General features: G+C 40.7%; 1 protein-coding gene across 2 annotated transcripts in view; it reads right to left on the bottom strand.

Moving 5' to 3' along the window:
* The window catches only part of LOC128744026 (sodium/potassium-transporting ATPase subunit beta-2), a 53,895-nt gene extending 39,264 nt beyond the window's left edge, over positions 1 to 14,631 (bottom strand). Inside the window, exon 1 of one of the 2 annotated variants that reach the window (XM_053840768.1) lies at positions 14,609 to 14,631. The gene's annotated coding sequence lies outside the window, so the exon portion shown is untranslated. Of the gene's footprint in view, positions 1 to 5,402; positions 5,546 to 14,608 lie in introns of those variants that run through there. The other variant, XM_053840767.1, reaches the window with a different exon arrangement.
* Positions 14,632 to 15,573: the final 942 nt, after the last annotated feature.

Here is a 15,573-nt window from a genome sequence, read left to right on the forward strand (position 1 = left end):
GAGACGTAGTTAAGCGATCTTGGATCTCTACCGCGAGGAATAAGTTTTCCAACCGTTATGTTATTGGATCCGAGCCTATCGGTAACCAAGTCTACCACGCTTGCATCAGGAGCATCAGGCGAAATGCCTGATAGATAAAGCCAGAATTTATCATCAGCGTCATTGATCATCTCGGAAACAGTAGAGGAAGAGTGTGTGTCCGTGCCGCGGGAAAGTTTGGAAGGTCTATTTGCTGAATCGTCAGTGTTGTCATCCCAGTCTCTTCGTCTTTTGGCAGAATTGAAGAATGTCGGGTTGGGAGAAAGTGTGAGAGGAGTCTTAGGAACCGAATCGATAAGGGTTTTAAAATTGGTACGAATCTCTTCTTTGATATCGTGCAAAATATCGTTGCGTATTTGGTCCTTCAGTTCAGCGATCAGCCGTGAATTCGCTGTTTCTACAGAAACAAGCGCATTGCGGAAACGAGCTTTTTCCATAATGTTTTTGCACGTATTGCACATCCAAAAGAGATTAGATTTTTTGACAACAGCAGCAAATAATTCATCATTCAACCCGCAGCATTTAGTGCAAAATAAAGCGGAGCAAAAACCTCCACATCGTAGAGACTTTTGACCACTTTCGATATTGTTTGCACAACTTTCGCAAATTACAGTCATGATCGGGCAGAGTAGCGACGTCCTACTGTGTACTGTCAGTCGACGTTCTCTATCCAAATCACAGATGGCGCCACTAATATTAATTAATCGAAAACGTGCAGGCCTAGTACTGAACCTAACCAATTTTCTATCCTTATCTTTCTAAGAAGCTCAAACGTTACCTTTTTGTGACTTGCTACTGATGATCGTCTGTTTGGATGTAAACAACGTAGGGTGTGTGCTGCTGCTGATGGTCGACTATCGTGGCGATGGGCGATCTGCGTATGAATGACGATGCTGAGGAATGACGATAAACGGCAAACAATGAGTGCGATGATACAATGCAGATGCGAAGCGTAAATGTGCTGAGGGTTGATCCGGATTTGTTCGGCGTTGAAGTAAGAACAGCAGCAGAGTAACTTTGTTTATTGTGGTCGATAACAATCGCAGGTACAAATTTTGACATGCAGCAATATCATGTAGAATTTTTTATAACCGGCGGCGACTGATGAGGGCGGCGTAGATTTAGTTGAGAGCTGATTTAGCGGGGATGCAAACCAAGCGGGAGCCGGAATGATCGGCGAGGTCACGGGAATGACACTTCCAATACCAACCTATACAAAAAAAACGTAGCCAACATAGAGCGGGCCCAAGCTGACAGCTTCATAGATGGGCTCAAGCTGACAACCGAGTCGGATGTATAAATTGTTAAATTTTGTTAGTTTTAGTTCGATTTTAGTCAAGGTTTTAGCATCACATAGCCAATTTCAGGCAGACAATTAATGCGAAATACATGAAACTGTGAAAATGGTTAGATAAATTCGTTTTGTGAAATCGCTTTGCGTTTGCCGCCTTTTTCATGTGAGCAACGAAAATGTGACGTCATATCAGCCCCCTGGGCGAGGTGGGAAGGCGGAGGAGCTATACGCCTTTCAATCAACCACAACTCTAGCCGATAGAAATTTTTGTTCCGTTTTTGCTCAACCTACCTGGGATCCAGAAGTAAATTATCAGCTTTAATCGGTGTAGATGCTTCCGAATAACGGGATTCAAAGCGTGGACGGAATTTTAGATGGTTATAACAATATCCAAAATCACTTGAAACGGAGCGACGATGCACGGGTAAACAGAAAAAGCGCAGAGTTTTAGCAAGCGCATTTTCTGTAGTTGAGCTAAATGATGTAGTAATTAATTTCGGAATCTGCTATGGAGTGAGTAATTGTCACAAACACTAATGAAACTTGTAACTCGGAGGTGAAATGTACATCTGTCAGAATGAAAAAAAAAATTAGAATTTCCAGCAAAAGCTTGATCTCTCTCTCTCTCTTTATTTATAACCATTGTGAGTTTTTGAAGCAATATCAAAATGTGACACTGTTCAATTAAAAGAAATGTTCTAAATTTGGATATCACATAAAATAACATTTCCACACTCGATTCTAAATCAGTCATATTTATATTCTCATGTACCATTTTGAGTTTTATTACACTCTTATAATGGTATTTATGATTATTTTCGGCCATTTAACTATCATAAGTGTACAATAAAACCTTCATTGTTACTTGAACATCCTTGGTACAGAGAATCGATACGAAGACTATGGAAAACGAACCAGAGGTTAGTAGACTTAGGAAAACGAGTAAACCTAGAAAGATGCGGTTTGTTTCTAGGAGGCTTCCTTCAGCAATGGCCAGTGACAGTGGGTCGCCGGCAATACGTACGGCCTGTGGCCATCTGGTTCTTAAGACCCCTGACAGGACGTCATGTTTTCGTTGCACGAATCACAGCTAGCTCTCTAAATGCTTTACACAATGCTGAAACTAATACATGTGCACCTAAACTGCGGCTATGGCGAGCATCTCACGAACACTCTTTTATACGGGGCAGGTTTTGTCGGAAAAAGAAATTGGTGTTACAAACTTATCAATATGTATTCGTGATACAATTATGTGCAAATGTTAGTGCCTTATCTACAACGCTAGTGCCACAGTTAACAGTGGCAAGTAATTACATAGATGACTCAAACAAATTACGCCAGATTGCACCCACGACAAGCAATAGTAATGTAGTTGCATCTCATGGAGTTACTTGGCGTTAGAAGTATAGAGTAAGGAGGGGTAAAAGTGCGATTCGATAATTTATCGGTGCAGATTCCGAGTGAATTTACTACATTGGCATGGATGGGTGACTACTTTGACAGCTTGAATCTAACGTAAACTTTGAATGCTTACGAAGTATAGATGCTGACTTATGTGCAAATGTTATTTTAGGGCGGTTTTGATGTAATTTTTCGTTATACGGCAAATACGATATCGACAGGAGGATATTACTTGTTGAAAATTTGTGGCAGCGTTTTACATCACTCACATATCTGTTTTGAAAATACGGTGGAAAGAATTTACAAAATATATTTCGCTTTTCCACAATTTATTCAAACCCCGTCAAGCGCCTAGCGGGGTAAAAGTGTGATTCACGGAGGAGGTAAAAATGTATAGCTATGTATATACAGCTTTAGGCACTATATTGTACCTACTAGAAAAGGAAGATCTGCAGAAAACTGCGTGCTCTACAGATGTTGGCCGGAGGAAAACAACGTTTTCCGTCGATGAAACAAAAAACAAACGTTTGGAAAAGTTTCGATCTGAGAGGGGCTGCAATACACCAGCGCAAAATGGGAAAGGTGCAAATTGAGAATATTTCTTACCGAAACGTAACGCAGATTGAAGATAATATGGTTTTGTTAGCTACTGCTGTGCTAATTTCATGGATTCGAGCTTCGCACTTTTGCCCCGCGCTAATCGCACTTTTGCCTCGTTAGCGGGGTAATAGTACGAATCGACACTTGATCAGACGAATGAAAAATTTATTTTGCATAACACTATTATTTCAGACGATTTATAGTTGAATGTGAAGACATTGAGTTACTGCATCACTATAAAATATATTTTGTTGTTATCCTTTTTTATATCTCAAGAGAATTGATGACTACTTCAAACATCGCACTTATAACCCGCCCTACTCTATTTGGGCGTTTTGGTCATACATTCCAGTTATCTCAGTTATAGTGAGTCTATTTTCTAGAGTCTAGATTATCATACCAAAAAATTGCTTTTTCATCGAAATTATGGAAACTTAGGTTGGGTACTTCTGATTCGTTCTCAATTATACGCGAGGCGACCCACACAGGCTACGGCTAGTCGTCTATAAATTGTTAATGTCATCTTGCTTGAGAGACGACGGGTCACTTCAGCTCCTCACCGCTATTTTATGTATAATGAGAAGTGAATAAAGAGAAATGAGATGAGAGAAATGAGTGATAGTAAGTAGTGAATTGTGAGAAGTGAGAATGAGTAATTAGTAGTTAATAGTGAGAAGTGTGAAATGTGAGGTGAGAAATGAAAAGTGAGTAGTGATAAATGTGAAGTGAAAAGTGATTAGATTAGATTACAAGAAAGAAGTGAGTAGTGAAAAGTGAATAATGCGTAATGAGCAGTGAGAAGTTAGAAATGAATAGTGAGGTGTGAGAAGTGAGAGATGAAAAGTGGAAATAAAAAGTGACAAATGAAAAGTAAAAAGTAACCAGTATGCGGTATATAGTATAATACCACTTGGGCTCACATTCGGCATTACGTCCAGTAAACATCGCATCCATTCGTCCTCTCATACATTATGCCTGACGTCTGTATGTCTTACGTCCCTATGCCTCTTGTTACGACGATTTTATTTTTAAATTATATTTTCGCTGTTGTTTATGACATTCCTATGTTGTATCATACTGGAAGACATGGCTTAATAGTTAGATAAATAATTAATAAAGTAAATTATTTAACCGATGGAACTTTTTGTAGCATGATGATTGCAATACAAAAATACAACAATACGGAAAGCTAAATTTTTCGTTAACTTTCGTTAACAAAGAAGTACTGGATTGCAGATTTAGTTTGACGTATTTTTTTGATTTACATATTTATATATTTCATTTTATGGAACATTTTCACGACATTCCTTAATAAGGTACCATTTATTATTAAGCAGTTCATATTCATAAAATAATTGAGAACATAGGATAATTATAAAGTTGATGATTTCTTCATTTGTATGAAAAGCTAGCAGCATCTATTTATCTCTTTATGTAATATTTATCGTAAACAGAAAATTGTTTCAACAAATTATTGGATTATTATCAATTTGGTCAAAGCCCTCAAATGTCAAATAGAAAATGGCGAGGGAGTGTCCTGTTATAAAATTTACTGTTTCATGCATTGGGTTGAGCCAAAACAAAACTTCAAACTTTTCGAATACTTCTATAATATTTAACCGGACAAATTATAAATCTAAAAATTACCGAGAATCCGGACCGTTTTAACTTTTAGCACCCTCTATAGTTACTTCGTATATTGCGCACCCTCACAAGTTTCACAACATCATACGTTCTATTTGTAATTTTGCATTTTTCGTGGAAAACTGCAGTTTCATTATTTTGGACACAACGATTTCACGCGGTGACGCACTGTCCGAGCGGGAGCAGCGAGTTCCTCTGGAATAGCCTTGCTCACGGGAGAGCAAGAATGTTCTCATTCAACACACGATACAAATTATCACACCATACACCCTTTGTACATGTACATACAGCACATCCAGCAGCGAAACGAAAGTCACCCGAGAGTTTGAGTGGTGAGTTTTCGCTACTGGTTTTTCCCGTTTGTTCGCGCAAAACTGACCAGATCGCATGCGCTTCCACTTCGATCGACGCTGCAGATACTAACACTGTGATGGGGGATAATCTTAGATGTGGTTCCCTGACGGTCTGGGGGATGTTGGGCCGAACTGAACTGAAACTGAACTGTGTGCGGTCGTTTGTCCTCGATCCCCAAACTAGGATCTGTTACGAAAATTTGGGCTCCTCAGCGGGGGCTTTTAATTTTAACTTCACGAGCACTGCTGGTCCAAGGATGCACTTCTGTCACTTGCTCGGATCATTCGGGTGAAAATTTTGTAACACCTTTAAGAGGGTTTCTCCTATTGTTAATAAAATCAAAGAGAAAATCAATTATTTTTTCTTTCCGCTGCGCTTGTCAAATTTCTCGATTGGCTGTAGGTGGTATTAACCCAACAGTCCACGATAATTATGTCGAAGACAAAGCGTAACGGATTGTCTACCGATTTGACAGGATCACAAAATTTTTCACCAGAATCACTGAACCACTGAAGAGCGCACAAGTAAGGACAAACGCGTATACTATGACCACATAGAATCGACTTCTCTATGCTAGTGAACCTCTCCGTGTTCAAAGCTTTAGAAAGTTTCCAGTTTTCACAGAGATTGGCCTGTCACTCGCTCTTTGTGCTTTGCAGAGCGAATCTTATTCCAGCGAGATTTTCCAGCCATTTCCATTCCACTTGATTGTGTAACAGATCAGCCGTCATCTTTTCCAAATTTTCAACTTCGTTATCCTCTCCATGGTGGCTCTCAGTCTGCTGCTCTCTTTGGAAAATTCATTACGTCATACCTCAGCTGTTACGCCATTAGTTGGACGTCTAGAGTTTCGCTCACGTCCTTCCCCCGACTGCTGGAGGACAAATAGAATCCATGCATTTAGAGGTGGCACGGAGGAGTGTCTCATGGAGTACCGCGCTTCTAGCAGCACCATAAAACATTTGGAAAATGTATCCTTTTTAGGTCGTTCGTTCTTGCCCGTTTCTATCGTTTAAGTTGTTTTCATTGGCTTCGTGGTTTGAGGCGAATAGAAATACAAATTTCATAATTTATGCTCAATTTGGTGCTGTTTCACGAGCGGAATGCCTGTCGTGACAATTCATAATTAATTTTTCATTGTATCCGCATTTCGAAAAGGTTCTCCATTGTCGGGCTAAACAAAAAAAAAGGAAAAAGAAAAAAGAGAAAAGCCCTTATGTACCACGTAAAGGTAGTTGTTCTGTTTGGCTCTGGCACTGTGCCAGCTGCCACCTTTGGATGTGCTCCTGACGATGCATTCATCAGCGAAGGGTTACGTAACTGAAACTGAGGCTTTTTTTCATTTATGCAATTTTTCCGCTGGTACCTATTCTACTCCGGAAGTAGAGTCACATCACAGTCGACGTTGCTTGGGTGTGTGAGCACTAGTCGGAACTAGCAAATAAGGATGTTGGAATTAATTAATGGCTCTCTTTGTTCAAATGTGCTGCTTTAGCAGCATCCGTAGTAACAAACAGAAGTATAGATTATAACAGAAAATAACGGAAAGCGGTGTTGAATGTTTGCTCCGTTAGCACAAACACAGTCCAGTGAAAGGTTTTAACAGAACCAGTAAATGGCACTAGTAAGTTTTTTTCCACACTGACTGTAGGGTGCAATTTAAAGAACTTTCGGTTACTTTATAAACTTAATAAAATGATGGTCTCAGCTCAACGTATTAACTAGGCGTCACATTATATAATACACGTTTACCTCCATAGTGCTTGTTACCACTTACCAGATATGATGCGCCTCCACAAAAATGAATTCTGATAAAATGATTAGAAAAATTATCGCTAAATATCTCAAATAGTAGAATCTTAATAGGTATAAGATAATAGAATTTATCCATTTAATTTCTTTACTATTGGCTAAACATGAAATATTCACAAATTTTAGCAAACAAAACTTTAGATTACACATACCTACATATATTATGCGTCTTTAAATTTATTCTGTCATCTTCCGTGTTTTCGTAAAGTTAAAATCTAAGTATAGCAAGACCAACTTTGACTAGGCTTTGGGTTTTTAATTCTCTGGTACAATTTTGTCTGTGGCAGTAGCATTATTAAGAGGGAATATTTTTTTGGTTCGAATCATTTGATCGCTTCGACTTATGTTTTTAAGTATGGCTTATGTACTATGATTTTGCTATTAGCCTTTCCGGCATACAACTAGTGAAAAAAAAAATATATTCCTTATAAAAAGACACACTCATTTGTTTATAATCTTTTCCGAAATTCTGACTGAAAGTTGCTTCATCATTGAGAGGTTACAGTGATGGCTTCGTAACAAGAAAAAGTTTGCAAGAAACTTAGGCATCTACTTCGAAAACCCCAATGTTTCTCATTGATGGAGCGATAAACAGCTATGAATCGCAATCCGAGAAAAGTCAGAATGGTATCCAGTAAACAATTTCGTTTGTATATCTCGATTACAACTGAGAAATATGAAATCATATCTGAACGAAAAAGTTATATTTCTCACCACGTTAGAACATATGAATACCAAAGTGGAGGCCATATACGTGCGGAAATTTTGACAGCCATTTGTAATTCTATCTTACATTTTATACACCGTGTTTTAAAACACGCAACTTACTACTCCTGAAAATTTGATTAAGATATAACTTAATATTAAAGAGGCGAACCAGCCGCAGGCTGAAAACCTCTCTAATATAGAATAAAAAAAACTTAATATTACAAGCATCTATACTGCTTTATAATTCTCAGTCATGAGTTGTATATGAGGACACGCACGACTGCAAAACCACTTATTCTTCACTTTGTTTTGACATATTCTAATCATTATACAGAATGTAAAATTGACATGTTTACGATTTAATGTGAACTTTCTATTACGATCTTGTGTTATCTGGGTAATTATTTTAGCCAATTTAAGGTAGTTATATGGTAGCCAATTTAAGCGTAATCCCAGCATTTCGATTGGTGATGTGGCAAATATTGACCGCCCAGTTAGCTTCGAGGTACAATGGTGGTCTAAGAAGCCATATGTTAGAATCTCGGCTGTGATATGCTGCTAGAGTCAGTAGGATTGTTGCACTGGCCACATAATTGTCCAAATTGTCACAAGAATCTGCAGAATCGGTTAAAACTCGAGCAAATGACTAAGAAAACATTTGTTAACGTTTTGCTCCGAGGATGAAGGCATAGACCTTCGAAACGTCAGCCGAAAACGTAAAATAAAGTTTTCATAAGAAACCCGAGACCGAAAAGCCACATCTTTTAATACAAATACAACGGTCTATTATAATTATCGTCCTACTTTATTTCAAGATTTGGGAACTGGGCATTGTTATTCAGCAGTGGTTTCATTCATAATATAATGGTGGAAATCATACCTAATTGGTCATACTTTATCCGAAAAAATAGGAGATCAAGTATAGCAAAGTTTCAAAGCCTGCATAGTTGTACCCCAAGGAAGAAATATGGGACCGTGTAATTCGTATGGGTAGGATTAAATATTAGATTAATTGATAAATTAGTAAATAAGCTTAAAATTAGATAGAAAATTAGAATTAGTGCTATCAGCCATTCGGTACTGTTCTGTCCATCAACCATTTAGAAGCATGTTTTGGCCTAGAATAATCAAGTAAATCGTAAATAGAATGGCTGATCTATTTTTACGCAATTAACGTATATATCGCAAAAATATCAGTCGATCAGACCAAAAAATTCGTATTTTCTGGTTACACCTTGATAATTTTTTCTACATTACAGAGTATTCATTTCACAGAGAAGACAGTGACGTACCCCAGCTTTGACAGCCGAATGGATTTCAAACTAAACATGAAGTTGTACATCAAATTGGATTTGAAATTGGATTCGAAAGTGAACTTAAGAAAAGCTGAAAAATCTCACAGATGGCTCCAGCATAGATATGCTCTGTCAAACATACACGATGAACGTCTGTGAACGACTGTCAAACTACATTTCAATGTGATTGGTCCGCCCAAAAAGGCCGATTCAGATTAACTGTCAGCAACCCTCAACAACACGGCTGGTAAACGGCTAGATAATGCGGAATATAGACCCCATAGTGGTCGTTAGCCTCTTATCCAGCAACTCCGATCCCGACCTCCTCGTGGTACCAGCCGGAATACGAGAAACCTTAGCGGAGATCGGGTAACCAACCCCGGTGGAAACTAAGGTCGTATACTAACCGGGAAGGAGGTATAGTGTGTCTCGGCACTATGAGATGGCAGCCCCATCGCGAGACTCGGTAGTGTTGCCCCAGTACGGCTACACACCTAAACTAAACTTAACTAACAACATTCAAGCATATTCGGAGCGGAATATTCGGCATCGACCTAGGCGACGAAATAAGGACGACGAATGGAGACTCGGGACTTGGAACTGCAGATCGCTAAATTTCGCAGGTTGCGAGCGGGTGCTGATTGAACAGCTGGAACCCCGCAAACTCGGCATCGTAGCTCTGCAGGAAATCTGTCGCAAAGGAGAGAAGGTATGGAAGATCCGTGGCGGAAAGGCCCAGTTTTACCAGAGCGGTGGCGTTACCAACGAACTGGGAACGGGCTTTGTAGTGCTGGGCGGAATGTAGGATCGCGTGATAGATTGGAAGGCGATCAGCGAGAGAATGTGTGTATTGAGGATAAAGGGTCGTTTCTTCAATTATAGCATCATTAACGTGCACTGCCCGCACGAAGGTAGACCCGACGATGAGAAAGAAGCGTTCTACGCGAGGCTGGAGGCAACGTACGACAGCTGCTCGTCACGGGACATCAAGATCGTCATCGGGGATATGAACGCCCAGGTCGGTAGGGAAGAAATGTATAGACCGGTGGTAGGACCCCATAGCCTGCACACCGACACAAACGATAACGGCCAACGATGTATAAACTTCGCAGCTTCCCGAGGCCTGGTGATCCGAAGTACCTTTTTCCCGCGCAAGGATATCCACAAAGCCACCTGGAGATCACCTGACCAACGTACAATGAACCAAATTGACCACGTTCTCATAGAGGGCCGGTTCTTCTCTAACATCACGAACGTACGCTCCCGTCGGGGTGCGGATATTGATTCTGACCATTACCTAGTAGCAGTACATGTGCGCTCAAAGCAGTCCACCGTATACCGGACACGTCAAAGCCGCCCTCCTCGGCTGAACATCAGGCAGCTAGATAACCCACAAGCTGCCGAGAACTACGCGCGAGTACTGAATGAGGCACTGCCTTCTTCCGAGGAGTTAGGTGCTTCCAACCTTGAAGACGGTTGGGGCAGAATACGCTCGGCCATCGGAGAGGCCGCTACCGCGGCACTAGGTATTGAGCTTCGGAGTACACAAAATGATTGGTTTGATGGGAAATGCCAACAAGCGGTGGAGGAGAAAAAAAATGCTTGGAAAAATTATCTAAGTATTGCCACTAGAGAGAACCTGGCCAAGTACCGACGAGCTAGGAACCAGTTGACCACGATCCTGAGGAGAAAAAAGCGCCAAAAGGAGGACAGAGATCGTGAGGAATTAGAGCAACTATTCCGAGCTAATGACACGCGCAAGTTTTATGAGAAGGTGAACCAAACTTGGAAGGGCTACACACCGAAACCTGACATGTGTAGGGACGAGGGAGGGAATCTAATTACAAACGAGCGCGAGGTGGTCGACAGGTGGAAGCAGTTCTTCGATGAACACCTCAATGGCGAAGTCGCAGAAGGAGGCGGAACGGAAATTAACCTAGGAGCGCCCATGGAAGATAGTGATGTCCTAGCACCTGATCTCCAAGAAGTCAAACGAGAAATCAGGTTGCTGAAGACCAATAAAGCCGCTGGAAAGGACCGCCTACCGGCAAAGCTTTATAAACATGGCGGAGAAATGCTAGCAAAGGTTCTACACTGGGTTATTTCGAGGATTTGGGAGGAGGAAAAGCTACCGGAGGAATGGATGGAAGGAGTGGTTTGTCCCATCTACAAAAAGGGTGATCGGCTAGACTGCTGCAACTATCGTGGTATTACGCTGGTAAACGCCGCCTACAAGGTACTCTCCCAGATCCTGTTACGCCGGCTGTCACCGATAGCACAAGGTTTCGTAGGGAATTATCAGGCGGGTTTCATGGGGGCTCGCGCAACTACGGACCAAATGTTTACTATCCGACAGATCTTGCAGAAATGTCGGGAGTACAACGTGCCCACGCATCACATCTTTATCGATTTCAAAGCAGCATACGATACAGTCGATCGAGACAAGCTATGGCAGATAATGCACGAATACGGTTTTCCGGACAAACTGACGCGACTGATCAGAGCTACATTGGATCGAGTGATGTGTTTCGTACGCATCTCTGGGACACTCTCGAGTCCCTTCGAGACGCGAGGAGGGTTGAGACAAGGTGACGGTCTATCCTGCATGCTGTTCAACATCGCTCTTGAGGGGGTGATCCGACGAGCGGGCATTGAAACGAGAGGCACGATTTTTACCAAGAGTAGCCAACTTCTAGGCTTTGCAGATGACTTCGATATCATTGCCAGGAACTTTGCGACGGCGGAGACAATCTACGCCAGACTGAAAGCGGAGTCTAGGAGAATTGGGCTAAAAATAAATGCGTCGAAGACCAAATACATGAAAGGAAGAGGCTCAAAGGAAACAAATGCGCGCCTCCCACGGACGGTAACCGTTGACGGCGACGAACTGGAAGTGGTAGAAGAGTTCGTATATTTGGGATCGCTGGTGACCGCGGACAACAACACTAGTAAGGAGATCCAGCGGCGCATCCAAGCGGGAAATCGGGCCTACTTTGCCCTTCGTAAAACGCTACGATCAGGAAGCATACGCCGCCGCACGAAGCTAACAATGTACAAAACCATTATTAGACCGGTAGTTCTTTATGGACTTGAAGCCGTGACGCTGCTTACGGAGGACATACGCACCCTTGCCGTGTTTGAGCGGAAAGTGCTGCGGACGATATTTGGCGGAGTACAAACTGAAAGCGGAGAGTGGCGGAGGCGTATGAATCACGAGCTACAGGCACTGCTTGGGGAGACTCCCATCGTACATCTAGCGAAAGTTAGCAGGCTACGGTGGGCCGGACACGTCGTAAGGATGCCGGACGACAGTGCGACGAAAACGGTCCTCTTCAACAACCCCACCGGCACCAGGAACAGGGGGGCCCAACGTGCACTATGGCTCTACCAGGTCGAAAGTGATTTGCGACTTCTGAGACGACTGGGAAATTGGCTTCGAGTGACCCAAAATCGAATTGAATGGAGACGACAGCTTTAAACAGCACGAGCCACCTCGGCTGTACGGACGACAATTGTACGGGCTGAAACAGCTTGGAAAAGAGAAGATAAAACAAAATTAATTGGGAGGAAGAGTAAAGCTGCATCCGAGAGAGAGAGAGAGAGAGAGAGAGAGAGAGAGAGAGAGAGAGAGAGAGAGAGAGAGAGAGAGAGAGAGAGAGAGAGAGAGAGAGAGAGAGAGAGAGAGAGAGAGTATCCAAAGAGGACTAGCATGTCAAAATCAAAATTGAGTTCTTATTTAGGGAAAACATTGAATCCAAATTGACACCAAATATACATGACATTAAGCTACGCGTTTGAATGAACGCTGCTTTGAAATTAAAATTAACCCGAATCAGCCCAGAATTACCCCGCATCAGTTCACATTTCAACTTTAAGATGCATCAAAATACAACGCTCAAATACTTGTGATATTTTTTGTTAAACTATATTCAATTGGCTTCGAAAAAATGTTACTAAATATTGAAAATATTAATTTGTTCTTATTTTATGGCGAAAAGTAGAAAATATGTCAAGTAATGCCGTATGGCATCATTGGGCTGATTCGAGTTAAGAAGGATCCTCTTATACATTTCTTATCACGACAAACCGGTTTGATCTATTGGCTCTGTTCTTACTCACTAAGCACATAGATATAAACTGCGTATTAAAGAAAAATACAAAATAAAAAATTATTGACAGATTTACAGCAAATTATAGCTATTTAGCGAAAACAGTCAGCCCGTCAGAATTCACCGACATCAGAGCTCACGGGAACAAACCGCGTCTACTTTTGCACTCTACCCAAGCATGGAGCGCTAGGAGTTTATACTCTTGCGGAATGAATATGGCGCAAAGTTTATTTTTAAAGCGAATGAAAGAGTTATACATAGATTCAAAGTGAATTAAAGTTTTTTTTATTCTTGTCTTTTCACAACATGGTGAGTTTTTTTACGCAACAGTCGACTGTTTTTGGTCAGGCTTTACATTCTTTGCAACATCTTGTAATTGCCGAAAATAGTTGAACACATCAAAGACAGATTAAGCGGATTGATGTGAACCTTAGCCATATTTGATAGCACAAGGAGGAGTATATGGAAAGCTTTCTCGACCGTTTATAGTTTGATGTACTGGCTATGGAACCAGAGAACGGGTTTTTCTTTCAAATGGTTTGTTTTGATTCGGTTTACTAAGTAGGTACCTAAGTATTTTTTCAACTAGTTCTGCCAGTTTTGACCCATCCAGTGTAGAAGATTATTGAACTTTAAGTTCTACTGATATTTACTAGTACCGAAAGAAGTTGTTTTTTAGGTATAATCAACTGTTATGTTCGATAATTTTGCTATACCACTCACAGGGTTGTATTGCAATTTTTATCTCCTGATAGTTTGAAAGCTATTGCTAATTTTAGTAGGTATAATAAGAGGTCGGATCAAAATCGGAGCATCTTTAGAAATTATTTACTGTCAAATTGGAAGTAAACTGTTGAATTCTTGGTACTAAATATTTTTTGGTAACAAATCAACTTTTTTTTCGCTTTTCAGGCGAGACAATTTCTATTATGCAGCCCCATTTCGTTCTAGAGTAGGTACTGTGAAAATGAATGGGCGTCTCGTTCGGCTCATTTATCAATGTCAGCTAGAACAATATAGGTATGCCAAACGAGTAAGAGCGTCAGCGTGGAAACCGCTAGAGCTTCCAGCATGTGTTGATTTCCACTCAGTATGACAGAGTAGAGAGATTAATTGGATATAGGAAATTACTGGGATTATTGAACTGCTGAAGCTCCTCCGGATGGGGAGACGAACAAAAGCCGAAGATGCTCTATGGAGGTGACAATGATTACATCATCGCGTTTGGCAATTGATAATGGCGATAACTGTTGACTGCAGTGCCCTTAAGGTGCTATGTTATTTTTTAACATTCTGGATATTTTTAAAAATATCCTGCTACCTTCATTATATATAATATTTCTAATATATACCATATTGTTTGTATGCTGCAGCAATGCGCGATAATCAACAAATAGCTGTTATCTTCTACACACTTCGCGAGCAAAAGAACACTAGAAAATCACACTAGTTAAAATGAATACTGATCATGATATATGACAACCGCAAACTGGATCCGTGTAGGTAATTTATGCAACCGCTAAACTGCGGTGTTTTCCTAGCGCATTTGCTATTCGGTTGCACCATATCGACCGGCAAGTAATTGGCACTAAACTAACAGTTTGTTTTACTCTCTGGACTTGCTCTGCAACTGTAACAACTAATTGCTTGATAATTGATCACATGAGCTTATTCTCTAGGCACAGCAGCGGTGGCAGTACCTTTAACATTGTTGTAACATCTTAGTTATACCTACTAGTATGTAGTTAAATATATTATCATTTAAAGCTATTTTATGAATGTATTTACAAATATGATATTTTAATTGCTCATACTAATTGATACCGACCGTAGATGATTTACATCAAGTTGCGAAACTATTGGTAAAGTACAACAGTGGCAAATGTTTGACTGCTAAAATATGCGAACCAAATGAAGCATAATATTGACTTATTGTATTTGCTACCATTTGATTGACCGCATGTGAATTACGTTTGGGTCGCACGTCTGCTGCTTTGTCAGATGGTATTCCAAACAAGTTGCATCGTTTATCCGTTAAGTGAATCGGTCAATCATCTGCTGATGACGATTTATGATTTCATTCGACTGAATCGAAAGCAGCTGTTGTCAAGCTGACAAAGCTAGCTCGGATGCACGGTTGCTAGGAGCTATGTCCAAGGGCACTTGTGAAATAACGGAGTGTAATGATATTTCATATAATGAGGATTACGTTTTCATATTAAATTTATGCATCGGTTGACAATTGGTCATTGGTCTGTATGGTTAAATAGTATCATCAAAAGGAAAACCTTCGTTTTTCTCACTTTGTTTAACAAGT

This window comes from Sabethes cyaneus, chromosome 3 (assembly GCF_943734655.1).
Source record: "Sabethes cyaneus chromosome 3, idSabCyanKW18_F2, whole genome shotgun sequence".
Lineage (NCBI taxonomy): Eukaryota > Metazoa > Arthropoda > Insecta > Diptera > Culicidae > Sabethes > Sabethes cyaneus.